Here is a 23,985-nt window from a genome sequence, read left to right on the forward strand (position 1 = left end):
TACAGTAGCTACCACGATTCCTATTAAAAGTGAAATAAAGAGAAAATTATAACAATTTAGAAAATATTTCATCTTGGAAAACTATTAAAGGAGAAAAAAAAATAGACAAGCATCATCTAAACTGCAAATGCAACCAGTTTTCATTGTGGAGCACTTGAGAGATCTTGATGAAAACAATATTTTTTTTGCTACTCTCATGTTAAATTTATGGTTCTTTTGGGCTGCATTTCAATGTGTTAAATTATCAATAGTAATACAGAACATGCATTATGAGCTCAAGTAGTGTTATATCCTCAAATGGTACAGCAAAATGTTTTGAAAAAAAAAAATCAGGTGGAAAATAGAGTTGGATTATAATGAAAACAAATTAAGAGCTTTTGTTCTCATATTCTATATATTAAGACAAATGAATTGGTTTCTTCACCGTTCCACCAGCTTTTCAGATAAAGTAGAACTAGGAACTTAGTCCTTGTCCTTCAAATCCTTAGTCCTTGGAGAAGAAAACTGTAATATTTCTGCTCTTTTTAGCCCAAACAGGATCGACCTATAAAAGCCCGAAAGTGTAGATTTTGTAATTTTTGTTTGTTTGTTTTTGTTTTTCATAGACGCTAATATATGTATTTTTTTCCCCATACTCTTTAGGCATCCTAGCAGGATGAAACTGAAATAGTCTCCAAACAGATGTATTTGGTTACCTCTGCATTGTATTTTCCAAGTTCTTGCCTCTTTTACTGATTTTGACAAAGGAAATTCATCCTGTGTTACTGAGGATTTAATTAGTTCTTACTGTAAGTAGCACAGTCAAGATGCTAGAATAAGGTTAGATGGTTCCTCCTGTTGTAAATGAAGAGAAAGAAGAACATATCCAGAGTCATGTAAGCATACAATAGGTCTGTTTCTGTCTATATTTGGAGTCTATGCAAGTTGTTTGGCCTGAATGTTCCTAGTTAATTAAAGATATAGGAGATCTGTTCTTTTTGCATTATTAAATATAATACATGTAAACATAGGTAAAAACATCTGATACATATAAAGTATGAAACAAATATAATTTCCAGTCAGCCTCACCACTCTTATAGTTACTCTTGACAGTATTTCAGCAAATACCCCACAAGTGCTATTTGGCAATTTCAGTGAAAATAATTCGTTCAGCTTTGAAATAAGAAAGATGAATCTCCCACTACAATCTTAAGCATTATTTATTATATTTTAGTTTAAGGATGAATTTAAGATTAGTTACAGTAACATATCCATAAATGCCAGGTTGGTATTAAGTTGGCATAAAATGGAATCGACATCTAGGCAGGTACAAGGCTACTTTTTTTAGCTATGTTTCTAAATGTTTTTCAACTGTCATACCACCTACTGCATATTCTCAAATAAAATTTCACTTTACCCTGGCAGCCAGTAAAAAGGCTCTTAAAATTGCCTATTGAACTAGAAAGTACTTTAAGCAGGCTTACATTATTAATTAAACCTTTTGCCAGCTTTATGCTGGGCTTATGTGAGAGGTTCACATTTAATGAGTAAAGCTGAACATCAAAAGCTGATGCTTATTTCCTGTGTTCAGATAGTAAAATAGCTGCCTTCCCTCCTTCTTGCTATTTACTTATTAACACTGGGTTTGCTGCTGCCAGTTCAGGGAAACCTGACTGGCAGCCATGGAGATCTCAGGCTGTGAATTCTCAGTCTCAAAGATACTGTGTTTGTACTGCATGAAATGTTCCAGTTTCTGAACAGACTCACAAAATTTTTATTTTTTTTATGTTTAATTTAAAACAAAAACAAAAACAAACAAACAAAAAAAAAACACAGCACAAGCACAGTGTTCAGTTTCAAGGTCTCTTTCCCTTGGCATAATCAGAGTGGATTTTCTTTCTAGATATTAGATAACTGCATTGAGTGAAGGCATTAAAACAGGTATTACCACAAAAAAAAAAAAAAAAAAAAAAAAAAAAGCTATGCAAATACCTACTTTTAATTTTTAAAACTGTGTTCAAATCTTTCTTTGTGATCAGGCTTCATCTATCCTTAGCAATTTGAGTAGAAAGGGATGATAGTACTGTGAGGGCAAGAAAAGGTTAAATAAATACTATGTGTATTTAACAATGGGAAGAAGGTATGTGTTGCTCAGCAACAGGGTCAGTTAGGTATATTTGTCCTATATGAGTGCACTCAAACTAACTTATTATTTAAAGTCAGTTGTTTGTCAGAGTATCATCATTGTATTAACCTTTTTACAACAAAAAGGATTTTGTTATAGCCCCTAGAACTCTGCTCTTTTTTTTTTCTTCCTTTTTTTTTTTTTTCTTTCTCAATAAAAAATGAAAGATTCAGCTTTAAAAGCATTGCCTTGGGCATGCAGGACACACAAAGGATAATATTGGACGTCTGTCCAGCCTGCTGTACAGTAGCACTGGAACATTTATTTCTACCAGAGTAGGGTTTGAAGTGTGACCAGGAACAGTTCCTATGTTTTCAATGGTAACTGGAATATTTTTGATAAAATAAAAATATAAGATATAAAAAGACCCTTTGGCTCACTGCCCTTCTCTTTAAGCAGGGTATGATTTGCTTTTCTTTTAACTACAGATACCCCATTTTAATTGGATTGACTTGGGACAAAAATACATATAACCCCAGAGAAAAAAAGCATATTTTAAAGGAAATTTGACAGTAGGTTATTGTATACTTTGCTTTCTCAAATGTGTGTTCATTTTGTTCTGATAGCCTGGATTTAAAGTTCCAGCTCAAACTGAAGTCTAGAACTGCAATTTAAAATATTCTGGCTTTCTTTCTTCAGTACATGTACTTCTAACATCTGAGAGTTTTAGGTTCTTACAACAATATTTCGTGCTGCTGAGTCACTTGCTTTATGTTGCTGCCAGTTGTGAGATTCTAGGTCATCTGCAACTTTAGAGGCTATTCTAATTTCATGTTACACTTTCACCAGAGCATACAGGCAATCCCTTCCCTTCTTTTTAATTTCAGTACTGAATAAATTAACATAATGTTGGGTAAATATTGTCAAACCCCTTTCACCTTCATTGAGGAAACTGGGCCAGTTGTTATTTATTTCTCAGAATTACTTCTTTCACTTGGTCGCTACTCACTAGATTTAAATGTCGCCTCTGCTGAGAATGCAATACACATAAAATAATACAACACCCTTTTAAAGGAAAAGTATTAGTTCTTCTTTGCCTTAAAGCTATAACGATGCACTGTTTGATCTGTCAAAATTATATGCATAAATGTTTACCTTCATGAAAATCCAGTAAAGCAAACTGGTTTTGTTAATCACTCCTGAAAATGTTTCCTGGCAGCAGTTGCAAACTGAGCCAGGATTCTCTCCTTCACATAGATGAACAATGTCTTTCAAGGAAGGAAGGAAAAAAAAAAAATTCTCTCTAGTGGTTGTCTGCTACCTTTCAAAGATGCAATTTCTTCCATATGTTCCCTCCCTTCTCCCCCTAAAAACCACATATTAAAATCAACATGTCTCTTTCTTCCTGATACCTCAGCTCATCCCCATTCCCCATCTTTACACTCTTATTTTCTTTTGGAAACGTGTAGTTTTACTTTAACCAGAAATTCTTAATTTTGGGGAATAGATGACAGCCAGAATTTTTTTTAAATCTATTTTTTTGAAGCATTCAAAATGAGACAAGCAATATATTCCCTCAAATGAGATAAAATGATAATGCTTGAGACTGTTTAACTGTTACACACACACACACATTCGCACACACAAAAATAAATAAAGGACAGGTAAAGCTTTCTAGGTTAATGTGTATGTGTGTGTGTGCCTACGTCTGTGTGTGTGTGTGTATGTGTGTTAATTAAAAAACTGCAAGAAACCTACATCTACAGCTACCTTATGCATTGAAGACTTTAAGCACTCTGGCTAAGGTGAGAAACTATTTTTTGATCAAAGCAGTGTGTCAAAAACAATTTGGAAATTGACTTTTCTACAGTGAATCACTCTTTCTTCTAATACTAAGCCAATTCCACAGAATGTAATCTCTTGGGCAATATCTCTTGCCAAGCTGTTGCATGTATTTTGTAAACAGATGTTACTTTTCTTGAGCATTGATTATAACTAATACATATACCTTGACCATAAACTATTATTAAACTATTTTTTGTCTTTCTATATTTGAAAGCTTAATATATTTTTCTCTTTTAAACTGATGAAAAACAGTTGTTCTTTACAATAGCTTTAAGATAAACTCTTTAGTACAATAAATTAGGAAGCACATGTATTTTAACATCAAACTAGATTATATGTAGTCATTATACCAATATTTAAGAAAAGGTGTTTATGCCTTAAAAGTACATTTTAAATAATGTTTATATATATATACATATGAGCATCTCTGTTTTAGGATTTTATGAGGGAAAAAAAAAATAAAATTAAATTAAAAACAAATTACTGAAAAAGTTCCCTTTCCCAAGCTTTCATCTCTTCTGCAAAGCATCCCTCCAGTTCTGCTTCATAAAACCCAGTTTCTTTGTATCAAGTATTTAAGTCACCCTCCCTGGTGGTCTTCTAGAAACATGTCGATGTAGAACTTAGTAGCATGGTTTAGTGGTGAACTTTAATACTAGGTTAAAGTTTGGACTAGATGATCTCAGAGGCCTTTTCCAACCTGAACGATTCTATGATTCTATGTGTTTCCCTTACCTCTACAAAATTGAGTCTGGATGCATTTCCTTCAATAAACTTTTATATTTTTATACTTCCTAAATATAGAACAGTTATCTTTCACAGTCATTAAGATGAAAATATTTAATACATATTGAACGTACGTTGTTAATCTGTCTCATTATTTTGATAATTAGTGGCTGGAAGTTGTTTTTATTTTCATAGAGAGATTTCCTGACAGCAAGGGTGGGACATTACTACTATTTCTCCATTGTCTATTTTTGTCACCACCTTCATCAGATCCAGATTTTGCCACTCCTGTCACTCACTGCTGGCACATATTCAGAAGGTGAAAACAAACAAAACAAACAAAAAAGGCACTGGATAGGTTTCTGGAAGAGAAGAGAGTATGGGAAATAGCATTAGAACCTGTCCTAGGTATTTGAAGTTCAGTGTCAAGAAAGCTAAAAAATATTTTCTCCCACTGCCCTGCCTTTTCACTGTGACATTTCTTCCATTTCATGTCCTTCTGTGGATACATGATATAGAGATCACTGCACGTGGTGATTTTTTTTTTTTTTTTTTTTCATCAACTTTGCAGTATTTTGCTATGCCACTTCTGCTATAAATCATCTGGCATTTCAGCCAGCTTGCTTTCTAGTAGAGCTACTATACCCTATAGCTGCCTACCTGGGATAAGTCTCTAACCCAGCATTATGCAGATGATGAAGTTAGAGCAGTGTCTTCTCCTGCTGAGACACAGTACTGGAGCCAAATGTGCCATTCTACTCCACCAAAAAGACGCTCTTGGGCATGCATTAGAGCAGTGTGGGCCTCTGGTTCTCATCCAGCAAGCTAACAGCTATTGAGGCTTAAATCCTGACCACTCTCCAGCTTTTGTTATAGTCACCTTTCCTCACTTTGCTTGAAGCCAGAGCACCAGCCATGGAGTCAATGGATGAAGAGAACTCAGCAAAACCACTGCTTGGTGCAGGGCCCTTGTGCAGATTAATTTTTGTTGGTATTTCAAGTAAACAGCATCTGGGCCCCAAGGCACCAGAGGTGCTGCCTTCTGCTCCTGCCACACCAGGCAACAGTGGCTGGCAGGCAGCTCACTGCACTATGTCTCCAGCTGGCCTGTAGAGCAGGCTTTTTTTTATTATTTTTTTCACATGTTCTTCCCTACAGAAAACAATCCTTATTATTATCTGGGGACCTTCTATTTTAGTGCAGCAAGGTTTGGAATAACAAGGTAATAAAGTTATTAGGGTAAGGGAAAAAAAAATATTTCTAACTGTAAAGTTTCCCAAATTAGTTATTAACAATAGATCAGATTCAGTAACAAATAGTGAGGCATTTCTTTTCTTCCATTTAAACTAGCTTTGTTTTATTTTTCCTCCTCACATTTATTGGTTACAGAGGCAACCAGGAACCAAAAACAACAAGAGCAAACCTTTCCCACTCTTACTTCCCAGTTTGCATAGATTTCAATATTTACCCAGAAGAAAACATCTACCATCTGGTGAGCATACTTCGGTCAGACTCTGTGCTCCCACTAGGCAGACTGTCTTGGAAAAATTCCTAGCTCTTACTGAAAAAAAAAATAAAATCTTTGTTGGTGCCAACATAGTTTTTGGGCCTGACACTTATGTGAGTTACACTGGTACAAATAACTACTTCCAGTACTGGTTGGAAAACAAAAGCAATAGTTATTTTTATTTTCTTTCTCTATCTTTTTTTTAAATTCAACTTTATATTATAACTAAATAGAATGTGATTATTAAAATATCCCCAAAACCCATTAAGGGGAAGAAGATCTTTACCTATAGCTTAGCTCAGAGTAAGAAACCACAGACTTTAATATCCTTCTCTCCCATGAAACCAAATGCTAAAACAGATTTCTGAAGGATTTGAAAATCATTCTTCAGTAACCTGGAAGAGAACCTTCTTCTTCCTTCCTCATCATATAAGTTATGGAAAAGCATCTTTCTTCTGAAACAGTCTTTATTCCATAGGGTAAAATTCAAAAATTCATAAATGGGATGTACATCAACTTGGTCTGTACTCAGTAGCTTAACTGGCTTCCCTGTACTTCTGCTAAAAGATCAGGATTTGAAGTTTGAGTCATTAAAGACATACAGTTTCACAATCAGTAACTATTTCTGTTCTCTTTGTATACATTGTCTGCTTCAGTTTGCTGAAGTTTTCAGACAAAAATATGAGAGATACAAAGAAACAATTAGGAAAAATGTTTATAGCCTTCAGGAGAATGGTTCATTTTTTACCCTTTTTGTTGGAAAACAGATCTTTTCTCCCATATGGCACCTCAGAACAGAATTTTGGCACTCAGGCTATTTGGAAAACATTCCTGAGTGCTAGTGCACCTTTTTTATTTTTATTTTTTTCCTCAACTGCCTTTCTGATGTGTCTAAGCAATCACTGTACATTATGAACCTGTGGTAGTGTTTTTTGTTTGTTTGTTTATTTGTTTGTTTGTTTTGCAGGGGCAGGGAGGAGCGGGGGGTGTTTGTTTGTGTGTGTGTTTTGTTGTTTTTTTGGTTTGGAAGTTTTGGCTGTGTTGAAAGGCAGATGAGGACATGGTAACCGCTTCTCTTTTTTTTTTTTTTTTTTTTGTTTTGTTTTGTTTTGTTTTGTTTTGTTTTCTTATCAGAATGCAAATTATTTGTAAGAAATATTTCATCTACCAAAATGAGCTTGTACTTTCTTTTTCAGTGATGCAAAAGTGAAAAAAATAGTGGGGCTGAATTGCCATATCACTGATACTGAAAGGCACTCCAAAGGAAAAATGTTTTGGTAGTGAGCATTCAGAATGGCACACTGGATTACATCTGAATAGGCAAAGTAAAGAAATTACTGTAGCTTAAACTGTTCCTTGAGCCTGGAGGCAGCAATTCCACAGCCACTGAAGAGGAATAAGCTGTGAGAAGAGGACAGTCACTAACAAAGTGAAAGATGACAAATATATCTCTAGTGCTCCTAAAACATTCTATAATTTAAAATATTTCAAGGTTTCTTCAAAGATCAGTAAAGTTTAAAGGGGTGCATGACTTCATTTCAACATACCTTTGATCACACCTTAATATGGCAATTATCTTTAATCATTTAACTGATGCTAGTGATGACACTTTGACAGAGTAACCATAAAAAACAGACATTGTTGGTATCGATGTTTTTTAAGAAATCAAACTCAGTAATCCAAAAATTAATTAAAATCAGTTACCATGATTTTCCTGAAACTGAAAATTGGGTTTTACGGTCTTCTACTTTTGTTCTGGTCTTTCCAGTGCAGGTCTCCCTGCACTTTGTTGGTACAAGTATCCAGTGTAGTCAGACAATGAATCAAGCAGAGGAATAAAATATGGATCAAAACAGTTACCATTTGATTGTGCATATGCTTGTGCTGGCATAACTGATGGAGCTCAAGGGCTTCAGTTACACAGAAAAAAAAGACGTATATACATTAACTAAGCAGTTATCTATAGCCCATGTGATATTTATAAACCCTTTCCTTTATACTGTCTGTACCGATATATACAATAATCTTCTTACTGTCTTAGATCTAATAATATAAAAATGATAAATCAGGAGAGAGAAAAAGTTTAATCTAAAAAGGTGAAGTAAAGCACAGAAATTCTAAGATTTAACAAGACCAAGTAATAAAACTACAGCACAGACATGAACAGGGCCCAGGTCTTAGTGTCTTCACATTGTTCAGCTGCAAATATTTTAGTATGGTTTTGCTTCTTCACTGGCCTATTATAATTTATAAAAACTGTAATTTTGTGTCCATAAGAAAAATAAAAAATCGCTTACTAATTCATGTATCTTAAAAAGCCAGTCCTGTGAAAAAATTCTCTTTAGTTTAATTCATGTCTCCTGCTAAGTTTTTGCTAACTATAGTCATAGACAAGCATTTTCCACACTTTAAAATGATACTGATTTGGGAATGTCAGTTTGACATGCATAAATTAGGACTTGAATACTAGTTCTACATTTTCCATCTCCACAGCCAAAGAGTCTTTGCTGTTGCTAGCAGACTGATAAAGACAGCTGAGAATAAACGAGGAGCTTTATGAATGAATTAAGAAAATTAAAAGCAGAAAACTGAAGAAACATCTTTTGGTTGTATTAATTAAATAATAATAAGAAGAAGAAGAAGAATACAATTTATTAGCATATTAAATATCCCCCCCCCCCAATCATAAACATATGCATATTTTAAATGCATATTAAAAGTATAAAGGTAAATAACTATGTATAGCATGTTGGTGGATGATTGTTGAGTGAGTGCATGAGGCTTCAGAGAGAAGACATAGAGACTCCTGTAGGACCTTGGCAGTTGTCCCAGTTTCTGTGTCTGGATGTCTACCTTCAGTGTATCCCACACTTCCCACTACTGTCTGAAGGTTCCTACTCTACGATAAATAAGAGTGTGAGCAGAACATAATCACAAAGACAAACTTCACTGACACTAAACAAGTTTCTTAGTGAGAGGATGCAAAGTCATGGCAGTATGGAAAAAATGCTGTGGGGGCAACAAAGAGGAGTGTGTTTTTCTGCATACTTGTAAACCCAGTGATAAAAAATATAAAACAAATTGAACTTAGTCTTGTACAAATTTCTAATGTAATTTCACAGTCCTTTGAATTTTTTAAGATTGAAAATGACATTTGCAATTACACAACTTTTTAAAACTGTTTACTGTTTGAAAGACAAGGAGACTTCAGGAAAGAAAGAAAAAGAAGAAAGAAAGAAGGAAAGAAGGAAAGAAGGAAAGAAGGAAAGAAGGAAAGAAGGAAAGAAGGAAAGAAAGAAGGAAGGAAGGAAGGAAGGAAGGAAGGAAGGAAGGAAGGAAGGAAGGAAGGAAGGAAGGAAGGAAGGAAGGAAGACTATATAATAGGATGAAAGAGAGAAAGAGATAGTGGGACTAAAAAGGATACAACTACATCAATCCTTTCTATTTCATAGCAGACAGGTCACAAAAGTTATGACCTTTAGTAAAGTAATTTTAAAAAATGACAAGGATGGGAAAAAAACATCTACTACAGCCAATCCCACTGGGAGGCAAGTAGAGACTGAGAGATGTCACAGAGCTATAGCACAGATCAGTATCAGGTGGATTCAGAATGCAGGAGAGAATAGAGAAAATAAAGAGAAAGATACAGTAGAATTTGCACTCACATGAATTCTTTTATATCACTTAAAGAAGCCAGCAATTCAGACAAAAAGTTATTTTCTATTTCTGCAATTTACATTCTTTTTTAATAATATATATTTTTGGTAGTGCTAAAAAAGAAATAGACTAAAGGGACCTCTGAAGTTAGGTTTGGCAACACTAAATTTGTACTAATGAAACCATGCAGACTTTCATTGTGAAGGCCAGCAGTTATGTGCATCATGAAACGTCTGAAACTGAGTTCAGTTCAGAAGATATTTCCAGATGAAACCAGTCTATGTAAGTATTATCAGGCTACTCAATTTATTTGATTAGAGAGGTTTATTTGTTTATTTATTTTAACTTAGAATGTTTTGTGTGTTTCTGTTCTAGATCAGTGTAAAAATACCAGAAGTGCTGTACTCACAGTTTTTTATACTTGCAATTTTTTTTCTAATAAAAAAAAAAGAAGGAAGTTTAACAAAAGAAAAGAAAATATAATGTAACCTCTCGACATTCTCAAATTAATTGCATTTGCTTAGGGGTCAGTAAATGGGAAAATTCATTAATTGTTTTTGGACAGGATTCAGCTTCATTAGTACTGATGTTCAGATATTATTGGATATCACAGACATCTGGGATCTGGGTTTTATTAATAGGACATGGGATCCATGGGAAATAATCAGCCACCAGAAGCATCAGCTGTAGGCCAAGCATTATTGCTATCTATTAATATAAAATATAAAAGATGGCACTAAACCTCAATATTAAAGCAACCTAAAACTGAGGCATCTGGTTTACAATAGGCAGTGTAAGACCTCAGTACAGAGATAACCATTCTCCAGACAACTGTACATGCTAGTTTGAGTTAAAAGCTGAAGAGAGATGGCAATCTCTCAAGGTATTTATTTTGTAAGAGGCTGAAATGAGACTTGGATTAGACAAGACTTCTAGTAGAGTACTTTCCAGTAGACTGACTGAATCACATGTATCTAATTGTTTTGCCTCTTAGCTCAGTTTCCCCCACACGCTCACACCCTGAAGAATACTCAGCCTGATGCTTTAAGCTGAAGTTCCTAGTCTATAATTTTTCAAAAATGAAATCAATATTTACTGCCACAGGTTGTTATTTTGCTAATCTCAATTAATTAAACAAAATCTTGAGGATCAGTTTGAAAGGTATTGTAACATCTTCAGTATAGCCTTTATTTCACAGAGGCTGACATTTTGCAATAATAATTTCAATGTGTATATCTGCAAGGAACAGTACATTGACTAATTAATGTTGTATGTTACTAAACTCACTTTTCTTCATAAATTCCTTCTGTGTTCTAGAAATTGTCTAAAATAATAAAAAGAATTGTCTCAAAAAATATGTTCTTACAAATTAAGTATGAACTTTAAACATTTTTGAGCTTTACTGAGATAATCATATTCACCAGTCATACAATCTGTGAGTCCATGGTATATGTGTTTAGGGTGAATATTAAGTTGCCAAATAGATAAAAAACTGATTCCAAAATGGTCAAAGATATCTAACACTGAAAACAATGAAGTGTCTAATTCTAACTCTAAGGGCTTGTAAGTAACTGGATCCAACCCTTTGCCATTTCACAGTTCACATACTATTGCTATGTCCAAGCCCTCATTAGCGTTGCCCAGAGCTCCAGAGTGCATGCTGGAGTCTGCAGTGGCTAACAGGGAAGAAGGGTGTTCAGTTTTCATCTAATGTGGTTTTCCAGCTTTAGATGTTCCTTTGTAATTTGGAATAAGGGTACCACCTACTGGCCATAAGTTTTTACATTCAGTGTCACTAATTGCTTCCTTGTTGATTAAAACAACCTAATTTCACATTTCATAACATAGGCATGCAAATTTGGATAGTGGTCTTTTTGTTTTAAAAACATTTATTGTTAAGGGGCAAAGGATTGAGAAAAACATTATACAGAACATCTACTTCAGAAAAGCTTTATTAATGCAGGTATGAATTCAGATATGAACAGACAGTTTGATTTCTCCATTAATAGGCAGGAATGGTCTCCATCATTAAGTGCTTTCCTACAAGGAAATGTGAAAGATTGCTCTTTTCTCTCCTTCCTTTGAAGACATCCATAGGGAACAACAAAGTCTTCCTGCTCATGACTTTCATCTCACATCTCATAACCCTATCCTGCATGTTTTTTGCCTCTGCAGCAGCAGCAAGGCATGTCCAAACTCTTTGTCTTCAGCCTTCATTTTCCACCAGTGCAAAAAGCACAAAAGAGGAGAGGAAGAGATAGAGATTCTTTTAGGAGTATTGAGGTTCCACAGAAAGAAGAAAAGGTTCTGCAAGTGCTAGGAGGTGAGTGATCTAGGTTGGGGCCAGGGGAACCTCAGCAGTTGTTCTCATTCCTCACCCAGCCTGCTCAAGACTATTCACCCTTGAACTGTCAGCTCTGTGAAATGCTGATCTTTAAACTTAATTCTAAGGCCAAATTTCTGCAAGTTCCTGGTCCTTGGTCTCAACCACCCACTAAAAACAAGCCTCATAGACTCAACAGCCATTGCCTTCATATGCAAATGCCCAGCCTTGCTACCTTGCTACCAGCCTACTAACATCCTTCTCCTGGACACATCCCAATGTTCACCTCAACTTCTTGCCACCACAGCTCATTCTTCCTGTCTCATGCCCTTTATTCTCCTCAGCCAGTTCTTATCAAACTGGATTTGCCTAGGTGGAAAATCTGGAATTGGCCCTGGTTTGAAATAGAAACATTTCATGCAGTGAATAAGGAAAACATTTAATTAAACAAAATCAAGAGGTATTTTAAATACATTTGTATGGTATTTCAAAGATAAAAATTACCCGATATGAAAGTTGATATTTAATCTGGAAGAAAAAAAGCATAACAACCAAATGGCTACAAAATAACATTTGACAAATTCTAACTTATACTATTTATTTATAATTTTCAGCGATTAGTACGATTTATTTTTGGAAAAGATAATCTAAGGTAGGAGTGGATTATTTGTCTTTTGAAGTCTTCAGATGGGAACCGGAAAATTAGCTTTCGCCTTCATTAAATTCTCTCATCTCCTTTATAGAAGAAGGCAAACTCAATGATGCAATCTTTCATTCTTCACTTATTAATTACAATTCTCTGAGCTCTATCCAATGATGAAAATTACTTGAACAACAGTTTAGACAGCTGAACTGCAAACCTCAGACCTTTGCCTTCTACAAGTCTAAAAAGAAAAGAGAATGTATAATGGAAGAAGGAATGTATAGAAGATGGAAGAGGACATATAATGGAAGAAGAAAAATAGTATCAACACTTGTACAATGTATAATATTTAAACATTTAAATATTTAATGTAGGACCTGTTTTTCTAAACATCTGGTTCAATTTAGGCTGCCACACTTGCAGATAGGACAAAACCCAAAGGACCTATGGCATTGGCTTCAGAAAATCAGAAGGGATGAGGCTATTCTGACCAGGCAGAAAATCACTGATGAATAATTAACTAAATGTTAATGTCACAGTGTTAATGTAACAACAAAGTTTTGTAAGCAGCCACGTAGAAAGTCCAGAATTAGGGGGTATAGTAGGCTTTTTTTTTTTTTTTTTTTTTTTTTCTATAAGAAGGATAGACTGATAAGGCATGTTTGCTAATTTTATCACCTTAAGCAGGGGAGCAGGGGGAAACTGAACGTTTGGAAAAAAAAAAAAAAAAAAAAAAAAAATACCTTCTTTGAGGTGAGAAGATTAATAGATTATTAATCCTGTACTTCCTTTAAGCAAAGAACAAAGTGGAAGATTTCATATTTTTTTCTGGAAGAAGGTTTTATTATATTGAAGACAGTGTGAAACTGCTTTCAGTTCTGTATGTAATTCAGACTCCTTTCAGTCATATCCAATAGTAACATGGAGAGAAAGGAAAAAGACAATAATAAATAATAATAATAATAATAAAAAACAAAAGCAAAAACAAAAAAAAACCAACAACAAAAAATAAAAACTCTTTTAGGAATAAAGTAATTTCAAATAATTGGCTACTTATTTGTGCGACAGAACTTTAGGTAGTGGAGCAATGTCATATAGTCATGTCACTTTAGTTATAAAAAGGAAATGGACTCATTACAAAACAGCCTCTGATTTTAGAATTAATAAATAAATAAAAATGGTATGTCATACATGACATGATTAACTTGTGAAACTCATTGCTATGTGATTGAAATGGAATGAGCAGTGCTTAATAAACTAGCAATATTTATTATAACAAAGCTGTTCAATATTATTATAAGTGTGATAGACTTTTTGCTTTCAGAGATATATGTGGAATTAAAATGGTATAATTTTTCTAATGATTTTACAGAAGCATAGGACTAATTATTTATAAAGTAGGTATGAGCTTTCCAGATTTCAGTGAGTAGGAAAAGAGACATAATCTATGTCTGGATATTGACAAAAAATTACCAGCTATATCATGTTCTTGGAAGTATTGAAATGGGCTGAATGTTCCAATGGGCAGAACCCAGGCTTGGAAGCAGGTGTTCACATGTTCTGTGTACAGCCTCATGAGACATGTGTACATGTCTCATCTTGAACATAGCCTCACTTAAAATAACAATCAAAAGAAAAGGATCCTGTCCACTGAGTATGTGTGGCAGCAATTATGAAAATATCCCAAGTTCAACATTTTCCTTCCCTCAATGGTAAGATCTCCTCTTCCTTTGCAAACTGGTAAAAGAGCAGCAGCTTTACACTGTCAAAGGTCCTCTCATGCCAGCAGAATTTCCTTCCAGCTTTCCAATGACCAGAGGGTATCCTTTTATCAAGAGAGGGGGTGGGTAATGATATTCATAAAGCCAATAGTTTTGTCCACCGTATGACACAAGGTCTAATAAAACTATTGTAAGAAAATATTTCCCCATCACAAAATGACAATTGACTGGCTTTAGCACACTCCTATGAACTGGCTGATCTTGCCAGAGCTCCAGCAGAAACTGGCAGATGAGCTGACTGCTTGGCTGTGTCCATGTGACCTAGCTCAGCAGGAGTCCTAAATATTCTGGAAAGCTTTTGCTGTCTTGCTGATTTCCAAGATTAAGTTTCCTGGCTCTGAGGCTGCTTAGATCACTTAGCAGACAGTTCTCCCATGTCTTTTGGCATCATACCTCAATATCCAAAAAGAAACAGTTAGATATGTGGGACAAAAAAAAAAAAAAAAAATAAATCATTTTACGATTCTATGATTCTAACTCCACAATTATTTGAATTTTTAACTAGATGTTTTTTTTTCTAGAAGGTGTATTTTTATGGATATATATATTATTTCTAATACTGTTTTTCTCATATTTAACTTAATTTGCTGATGAATACACAGAGAGTACCAACCAAAGAGAGAGCACAATGTATATCATGAACTGTAATAAAACATACATATTCAGTGCAATGCAAAGGAAAGGGGTGCTCCAAAAGGGGATGGGCAGTGTGACCAGACTTTTTCCTCTAAGATTTTAATCAAAATGTGAGGGTAAAAAAAATAATAGCAACACGAAACTCATCTTGACACTGAGTTTTTGGAAAAGAGAGTAATCAAATTCCAACAGTAATGAGAATATATAGTAATATCCTGTAGTCTGTATGATAAATATTGCTTGATTTATTAGCAAAATATTTTGAAGTATCATCATGTGCAAAATTCTCTTGTCTTACAGACCACTTATTCTTAATACTGACATTTATGTTTATCTTTATGAGCATACTTAAACCATTTGAAATTTTAAATTCTTAAAATTATATATCTGTTTTAAACAAGTTGAATAAGGTTTCTATAAGAACAGTGTAGAAAATTCACATTTTTAAGTTATTTGGCATACAAAAGCCTTAAGGACCCACTGAAGTCTATTAACGCTAAGTAATTTTTAACTGTAAAATTTCACAGTTATCAAGACAAATGAGTGCTGAAAAGCTTTGTCTGTTTCCTTCCACCAGATGGTGGTATATTGCAAAAAAAACAAAACAAAACAAAACAAAACACAAAAAAACATACAAACATACTTGTTTTAGATGTCATTTAGCTTTATTTTGAATTGATTGAAAAGGGAAATAATCAAAGGATTTTTTAAAAAATAAAATATTTTAATACATTTTGATCCCATTTCTGCAATGATTCCTGACTGCACTGATTTCACCTATCTCATTTTAGCAGACTACTAGCTGTATTTTGCTCTGTGTCTCCCTGTAACACTGGTGTATATTTCTGATGGGTAATACAAAGTACTTAAACTATATTTAGATATTGAGATACAACTCCAGAATATTACAAATGCATTGACATGAGCCCAAAAAAGGGCTTAGCTTTGGCTTAAAGATGGGCCTTGGCTTTACCATGGGAAGATTCCTGCTAATTCTGACAGAATTATGTTGGCTAAAATGTAGAATTGCGTGCACAACATCCACAGCACCTTCTGAAACTGAGTAACTCAGCAGTAATGGTAAATTTTGAAGCTTGTACAGGGCTTATATTGCAAGAGCCAGCAGGGAGTGGTGTGACTTGGAATGTTTCAAGCTTTAGTCTAGCTTTTCAATACTCTTAATGATCATGTTCAACTATTGTAATATTGAATTAGAATCTATATCTTCAGTCATTTCAGTGCTTACAATAAAAAAAAAAAAAAAAAAAAAAAAAAATACAAAGGGCTCCCCCTTGCAAACTTTGTATTCTCATCTGAGAAGCCAGTGATTGTCTTCAATTGGGAAACAATCTCATAATCCAAACAAAATTAAAACTGTATATTACTGGTTTTAACAAGGGAAAAGCTTAAAAGTTGAAATCATACTGTTGCCTATGTTTTATTCAACTTGTCTCTCCTGGTAATGCCTTTATATGCATTAACAAATAAAAGGGTACAGTTTGCTAATCCTCAAATTCCAGAGGCTGAGCTCAGGGCCCCTGGGAATATGATGCTCAGCACAAGCCCTGACACTCCACCCTAACCTATATGGCTGTGAAAAGTAGGCTTCAAGCCTGGAGCAGCATTGTTTTCTAATTATTCTGTGCTTATGTGAAAGTCAAGCCTCAGATGCTAAACATAATTAAGGCAGATATTCTACTTTTTGGTCCCAAACATGAAGCAGGCCAGGCTCCCAGATCTGTCATCCGAACTCTGCTGTTATTTTCTGCCAAGTTGACTGCTGACTCTTTAGCCACCTGCATGCTAATTACATGGATCATAAGACCACTGATTATGAACAGCAGCTCAAATCTTATCCTGGGCTGCAAATTGGCTGATGTGACACAAGCTTGGAAATGATCTAACTTTATAAGCTTGTCAGTGTCAGTATGAAGGGGTGGCTTGCTCTATAATAGTACCTTGTATTGCTGATAGCCTCCTCAAATCTGTATTAGGAAGTAATCCACCTTGTCCAGAAAGAAACATAAAAGTAAAATGTGTATCTTTGTTAAAGTCAAAAGTGCTCACCAGCAGTTGGAAAACTGATGAAGCATAAAAGTGTGGTGGTTTTACTCAGGTGGGCAGCCGAGCTCCACCACAACCGCCCTCTCACTCCCCCTCCGCAAAGAGGAACAGGGAGAAAGTACGATGAAAAGGGCTCAAGGGTTGAGAGAAGGATGAGGAGATCACACATTAATTATCGTGACAGGCAAAACAGACTCAGCATAGGGAGATAGTAAGATTTCTTACCTATTACTAACAAGCTAGAGAAGTGAGAAACAAAGGAAAGAAACCAAAAGCACCTTCCCCTCACCCCTCCACTCTCTTCCACCTCCTCCCCCCAAGTGGCACAGGGGAACAGGGGAATGGGGGTTATGGTCAGTCTATAGCGCTTCTTCTCTGCCGCTCCTTCTCAGTCACTCTCATCCCCTGTGCTGTGGGGTCCCTCCCACGGGATGCAGTCCTTGCTGAACTGATCCGGCGTTGGCCTCCCACAGGCAGCAGCTCTTCAAGAACTGCTCCAGATATGGGTCCATACCATGGGGTCCATCCCTCAGGAGTGAACTGCCCAACCTGGGTCCCCCACGGGCAGCAGCTCCTGCCAGGTCACCTGCTCCTGTGTGATCTCCTCTCCACGGGCTGCAGGTCCAGCCCAGAACCTGCTCTGGCAGGGGTCTTCCACAGGCTGCAGTCTCTGTCAGTGCAGGTCCACCTGATCCACCATGATCTCCTCCATGGGCTGCAGCGTGGAAATCTGCTCCACCGTGGTAGTCCATGGGCTGCAGGGCGACACCCTGCTTCATGGTCCTCACCACAGGCCGCAGGTGACTTCTGCTCCGGCGCCTGGAGCACCTCTTCCCCCTCCTTCTTCACCGACCTTGGCACCTGCAAGGCTGTTCCTCATTCCTCTCTCTCTCCTAGCTGCTGTGTGGCTCAGCATTTTTTTTCTCTGTCTTAAATATGCTTTCACAGAGGCACAAAACAATATTACTTACTGGCTCAGCTCAGGTCAGCAGTGGGGCCCTTACCAAACATAGGGCAGCTTCTAGATTCTTCTCACAGAAGCCACCTCCGTGGCCCCCTGCTACCAAAATCTTGCCACATAAACCCTCTACAAAAGCCATGGAAACTTCTATATTTCACTCATGGTTTTGTTTACAATTTGAAGTGGGCCCAAACAGTGTTAGAGTGGGGAAATGAAGCAATAATTTTCAAATATACCAATTATTTTCCAATGGCAATTTATGGTTTACAGCCTGGCTCAGTTTTCTGGTGCTCATCTTGAAATAGTTTGAAAAAAGGCTTTATGCAGAAAATACTATTTTCTAAAAGGCAGTCTTGATTACAAAAAATGATTCCTTACTTTACAATAGGTCAAGTAGTGTTTGGTTGCAATGACAAGGTCTAAGACTCTGTGTTGCCTCCTCATTTGCTGTAAAACATGGAAAAGAGCATTATTCTTAAGAGTCTCTCTCACTTTTTATTGGTCTTTTTTTTTTTTTCTTACCTTCTCCTTTTGAATAGAATATTCACCAGCCCAGTATGATCTCCCTTTTTGTTACCGAATTAAAGAAACAGTACACATCTGATATTTAGAAGATCTAGAAGAAGATCCCTGCTCAGCCAAGCTGATCTTCTGCCCTGCCTTCTTGAATTCTGACATTTTGGAATTGCCTGTTCCTGTGCTCTTAAGAGGTGGTACTTGACTGACCAGGACTGATGGACACCAACGTCATCAAAAGTGATTTCTCAGGGGACCTTCCCAACTAGTTCCCTGAGCAGTCTGAAGTCTGCTTTTCCCAAATCCAGGGTTGAAGTGTTGGTGCCAATTTTCCTCCTATCACCAAAGATTCTAAACTCAACTACTTCATGGTTACTATGACCAAGACAGCCACCAATCACCACTTCACCCACAAGACCCTCTCTATTTACAAGCAACAAATCTAGGAGGGCACCTTTCCTAATCGGCTCCCTTAGTATCTTAGTACAAAGAAGTTTCAGGTGTACAAAGAACAAAGATTCCAAGGTGTTTCAGGAATCTCCTGACCCTGTCTGTATCAGCTGTGTGGTATTCCCAGTTCATGTCTGACTAGTTGAAGTCACCCATAAGGACAAGAGCAGCTATCTACAGGTATCTTTTAGTTCATTAAAGATAATTCATTGATGTCATCTTCCTGGCTGGGTGGTCTGTAGTAGACTCCAACAAAAATATCCTCTTTATTTTCTTGTACCTTAATACTTATCCAGAGGCTCTCAACTGTGTTATAACCAATTGCAAGGTCCATACAGTCCAACCCCTCCATTATATACACCACCACGCCCCTCACCTTGCCTGTTCTGCCTATTCTTTCTGAAAAGCCTATGATCTTCCATTGTAACACATCCGTCATAATATTGTCCATTTATTTGACCTTTTCCTGTTTTCCCAAATCTTTTCAGCTGGTTGTACAAAACTGTGCTGTTTCAGTAAGTTTCAGCTTTCTACATTATCAATCTCAGTGAATGTCTGTACTGGTGAATTTGAGATATCAGTTCTCATTCACACCTGTTGCCAAACAGATTTTCTTGGTAAAAGTTTAGCTGAGGAAGATGAGTCAGAGAGCTTTTCTTTATCCTCAAAGGGGCATATACATTTCTAACAGAAAAGCACTGAAGTGCTTGAGTGAAGAGAAATCTGGTTTACAAGCACCATGCTTCAGAGATTTTAACACTCACTCTATCTAAATAAAGACTTTACTTTTCACAGTAAATGTCAGATCCTTCTTTCACATTAAGGCATGCCTTGGGAAGCGGTGCAAATAGTACATTTTGTTTCTTCACACGCTACTGAAAGCTGCTAATAAGGCATCAAAAATATTTTAGCACAGCATATCTTTTTTTTGCCTTCTGCCTTGTTGAATGCTCAGAAGAGATCTTGCTCATAATCTATATTATCCAGGTCAGAGAAACATGAATTTGGGAACCAGGTCACAGAACCATGTATTGAAGTAGGCTATCTGATGTATCATGACTGTGCTAGATACTTGATGAAGATCTACTTTGATCAAAGACCAGTTTCAGATAAAAAAAAAAAAAAAAGAGAGAGAGAGAGAGAGTATACATTTCTGGACTGTATCTCTAAACTTTTGTCACTGAAGCCTGGATTATAGAAGCTACAGTTCTCTATGCCACTCCATGTTCATACACTGAAGGAAAACTTTCATATAAATAAATGTTTCTCACAGGTATTTTTGTACCACAAATAATTTGAGAAAACACAGTTCAGCAGTGAAGCATCACAATTTGTATTAATTCAAGCATCAGCAATCCCATATTGTTTCAGTTTATGGACACAGGGAGTGGGTTCTCAATAGATATTTTGCTATTCATTTGCTGTATCGGTAACAGTCAAAGAAAACAGCTTTTAGGGTGCTGGCCATGCAGAAATCACCCTGGCTGGAACCCCAAAGGCTTGAACATTTTACTGATGTGAAGATGAAGGACTTTTCACAACCACACAGCCTCATTTGGCCATCTCTAGTTCTTCAAATTATAACAGCATCCTATTTGAAACAGAGCAACAAATGGGAACCCTGTTAGAATGAACAGAATAGAAAGGCCTGAGAATGGAAATGCAGAGAAAATGATAAAAATACCAAAGAAATATAATCATGAAAAATAAAATTTGTAACATTTAAGTTAACTTAGTCTGTATACAGGAACAATTCAGTCTAGCTTTTATTATCGATCTTCTTTGTATTAGAACAGTCCCTTCGTTTCTTCATTGCCCTGAGTATTATATAAGTATTTAACAATGACATTTCGTAGACTATTCAAAGAGTAATTTCCTTATTTTTCTTCAGCAATATTTATTTAAATGCAAAGAAGAAAGTGGAACACAGAACATGTTTTGACCCTCTAAATAAAGGTGAATTTGCCCTCAAGCATAATCTTCTCTATGCTAGCATTAGATATTGTTAGATTGGTTTGAGTCTGGGTTTGAGCATATCCCAGAAGAAAAATGCTTACTGTTTTGGTTGGAACCTGTATTGCGTTTACATGGTAGTGTTATGGTAGTGCAGGGGATGCAGGGGTTGGATCTGGGGGCAGAGCCCAGAAGCTGCCTCATGTCAGATAAGAGTGAGTTCCAGGTGGTTTTCAAAAGAGACCTGCCACTAGCCAAAGCTAAGCCAGTGAACAATTCTGGTTGGGTCTCTGGAAAACATATTTAGAAAAGGGAAGAAAACTGCTGCACAACAGCACCTGGGAGAGAGAAGAACAAAAACAAAACAAAACAAAACAAAAACAAAAACAAACAAACAAAAAAATAGAGACTCTGCAGACAACAAGGTCAGTGCAGGAGGAGGGCAAAAGGTGCTCCAGGCACAGAGCAGAAAGTTCCCCTGCAGCCTGCGGAGAGGTTCCTGGTGGAGCAGGCTGTCCCCCTGCAGCCCATGGTCCCACATGGAACAGATCTCCACACTGCAGCCCGTGGAGGATCCCCTGGTGGAACAGCTGGATGTGGCCTGCAGGAGGCTGTGGCCCATGGAGAGCCACCACAAGAGCAGGCCCCAGGCCGGAGCTGCAGCCCGTGGAGAGGAGCTCACGCAGGAGCAGGGGATCTGGGGGGAGCTGCCACCTGTGGGGGACCTGTGCTGGAGCAGTTTGCTCCTGGGGGTTTGACCCCATGGTACGGAGCCATGTTGGAACAGTTCTTGGAAAACATTTGTGTGAAACCCACAGAGGATCAGTTCAGGAAGGATGGCATCCCATGGGAGGAACGCAGGGGAAGAGACTGAGGAGGAGGAGCAGTAGAGATGGTGTTATGGAGTGACCACAATCCCCATTCTCCATTCCCCTGTGCCACTCAGGAAGAGGAGGTAAAAGAAGGTAGATGGAGGGGAAGGTGCTTTTAGTTTACTTTTGGTTCTCATTACTCTCTACTCTTATTAGCTGGCAATAAATTAATGTTCCCCAGGTTGAGTCTGTTTTGCCTATGAAGGTAATTGGTGAGCATTCTCCCCGTCCTTATCTCACCCCATGTGGGTTCCCATTGTATTTTCTCCACCTGTTCTGTTGATGAGGGGGAGTTAGAGAGTGACTGGGTGGTGTCTGGCTGCCTACTGGTGTTCAGCCACAACAGAGCCAGACAGAACAAACACACAGGTAACATCTTCCCACATTTTCCCATTAAGACATTTGTCTACATTTTATTTCCCATTTGCTTGTTTCCTTACAGATCATTTCAGCAGAAGTATCTAACAGAGAAATCTAAAAAATCACAAAGACGTATATATATATATATAATGTTCATAATTCTCACAGTCTCCACAGGCAAGATCTTGGAATATTAACTCTCAACTTCACTATGCTGAAAAGTTGCCTTCAGTAAGTGGAAAAGTTTGAGAAAAATGGCAGTTGTATTCACCAAGTATTTCAGCTTCAAAAGAAGTTGCAATCTTAGTGCTTCGGTGTCTTCTGCATGTTAAAGACAATCATTCAGAAATTTGTGTCATCATTGCCTATTTCTGTGGCAAACTGAAAAATTACCAATGTACCTTAGTATTTTGCAATTACATATCCCGATAAGTTATACTCTCTTTGCTGCATATTTCAGAATAATTTTGATCATCATCTATTCATGACTACATACACATATACCTTTGCTCCTCTTGTTATTATTCTTTTGATTCCTACTTTTTTTTTTATTTTATTTTCACAGAACAAAAGGCAGGTTGCCTGTTCCAAACAGCTCTTTATTTAAAAGATCAGTAAATAAGATACTAAAACACAACAACTGAAGTATACAGGTTATATAACTTCCCTAAAGGTTTGGTAGCACTCAAAAATAACCAAGTTATTTAATTCATGCGGGAACCATTAAGTAAACTGTTCCTAATATGTTCTCTGTAACTGCTATAAAATTGGATATATTTAATCTCCATTTTTTTGAGAAGGATAATTTTTTGTTAGCCATAAGGATTACTCATTTAATTAACTAATTTTTTTTTTACTTTCCAATAAAAGGCTTTACAGTATTATGTTCTACAACAGTTGTCTTTACATTTATAAAAACATTATGGTTTTGAAAAAAAAATGGAGGAACCACAGCAGTCAGTTCAGACAAAATGTTTCCCAAGTCATAGTGCTCTATGGACAGCTTTCATTAAGAAAATAATTCACAATACAGTGCTTTGTGTGTGTGTGTACACATTTATTTTAGGCCTTGAATTAAATACTTATTGGAAAGAAATAATAAGATTATATTATCTGTTATGCAGCTTGGATTTTTTTAAATGATAAATCAGTAAAACCTGCAATAGTGTTTTTTTGTTTGTTTGTTTTTTAATCTCCAATCTACTCTCAAGATCAAATTTGCTAGCATAAAAGTAACACCAGTTTTTCATTCACATACTAATAATGCTTTGCTAAGCAGCTTAGATATTACATCAGGCTGTTGACAGGCATTCATAGAAGAAATGTGTAGACTATCCAAGGAGCACCTTATGTAGATGTAAGAGAATCATATCCTGCAAAGCACTCCTACAATTGAATTTCAAGAGTAAAACTGTTAAGAGGATTCTTATTAACTTTCATTTCTCTCAGTTGATCTTAGTGGCTTGAAAGCAGTGCTAGTTTAATACCGCATTGCATCTTTTGACTCAAAACAGCCTGGAATGCTAGGAGCTCAAACAAACAACTGCTATTCCTTCGTAATTCAGATGCATTTGTAGTCCTACCTTT

General features: G+C 36.4%; 2 long non-coding RNA genes across 2 annotated transcripts; one reads left to right on the forward strand and one right to left on the reverse strand.

Annotated features, from left to right (window-relative positions):
* The first annotated feature begins 986 nt into the window (after window positions 1-986).
* Window positions 987-23,761, forward strand: LOC118173425. Its single transcript, XR_004754179.1, has 3 exons — window positions 987-1,000; window positions 14,461-14,463; window positions 23,492-23,761. It is a non-coding gene; the product is annotated as an uncharacterized LOC118173425 (long non-coding RNA).
* Window positions 20,549-21,508, reverse strand: LOC118173431. The gene is made up of 2 exons (XR_004754182.1): window positions 21,271-21,508; window positions 20,549-20,804 (listed from the first exon to the last, which is right to left on the reverse strand). It is a non-coding gene; the product is annotated as an uncharacterized LOC118173431 (long non-coding RNA).
* Window positions 23,762-23,985: the final 224 nt, after the last annotated feature.

Source organism: Oxyura jamaicensis, chromosome 1 (genome assembly GCF_011077185.1).
Source record: "Oxyura jamaicensis isolate SHBP4307 breed ruddy duck chromosome 1, BPBGC_Ojam_1.0, whole genome shotgun sequence".
Lineage (NCBI taxonomy): Eukaryota > Metazoa > Chordata > Aves > Anseriformes > Anatidae > Oxyura > Oxyura jamaicensis.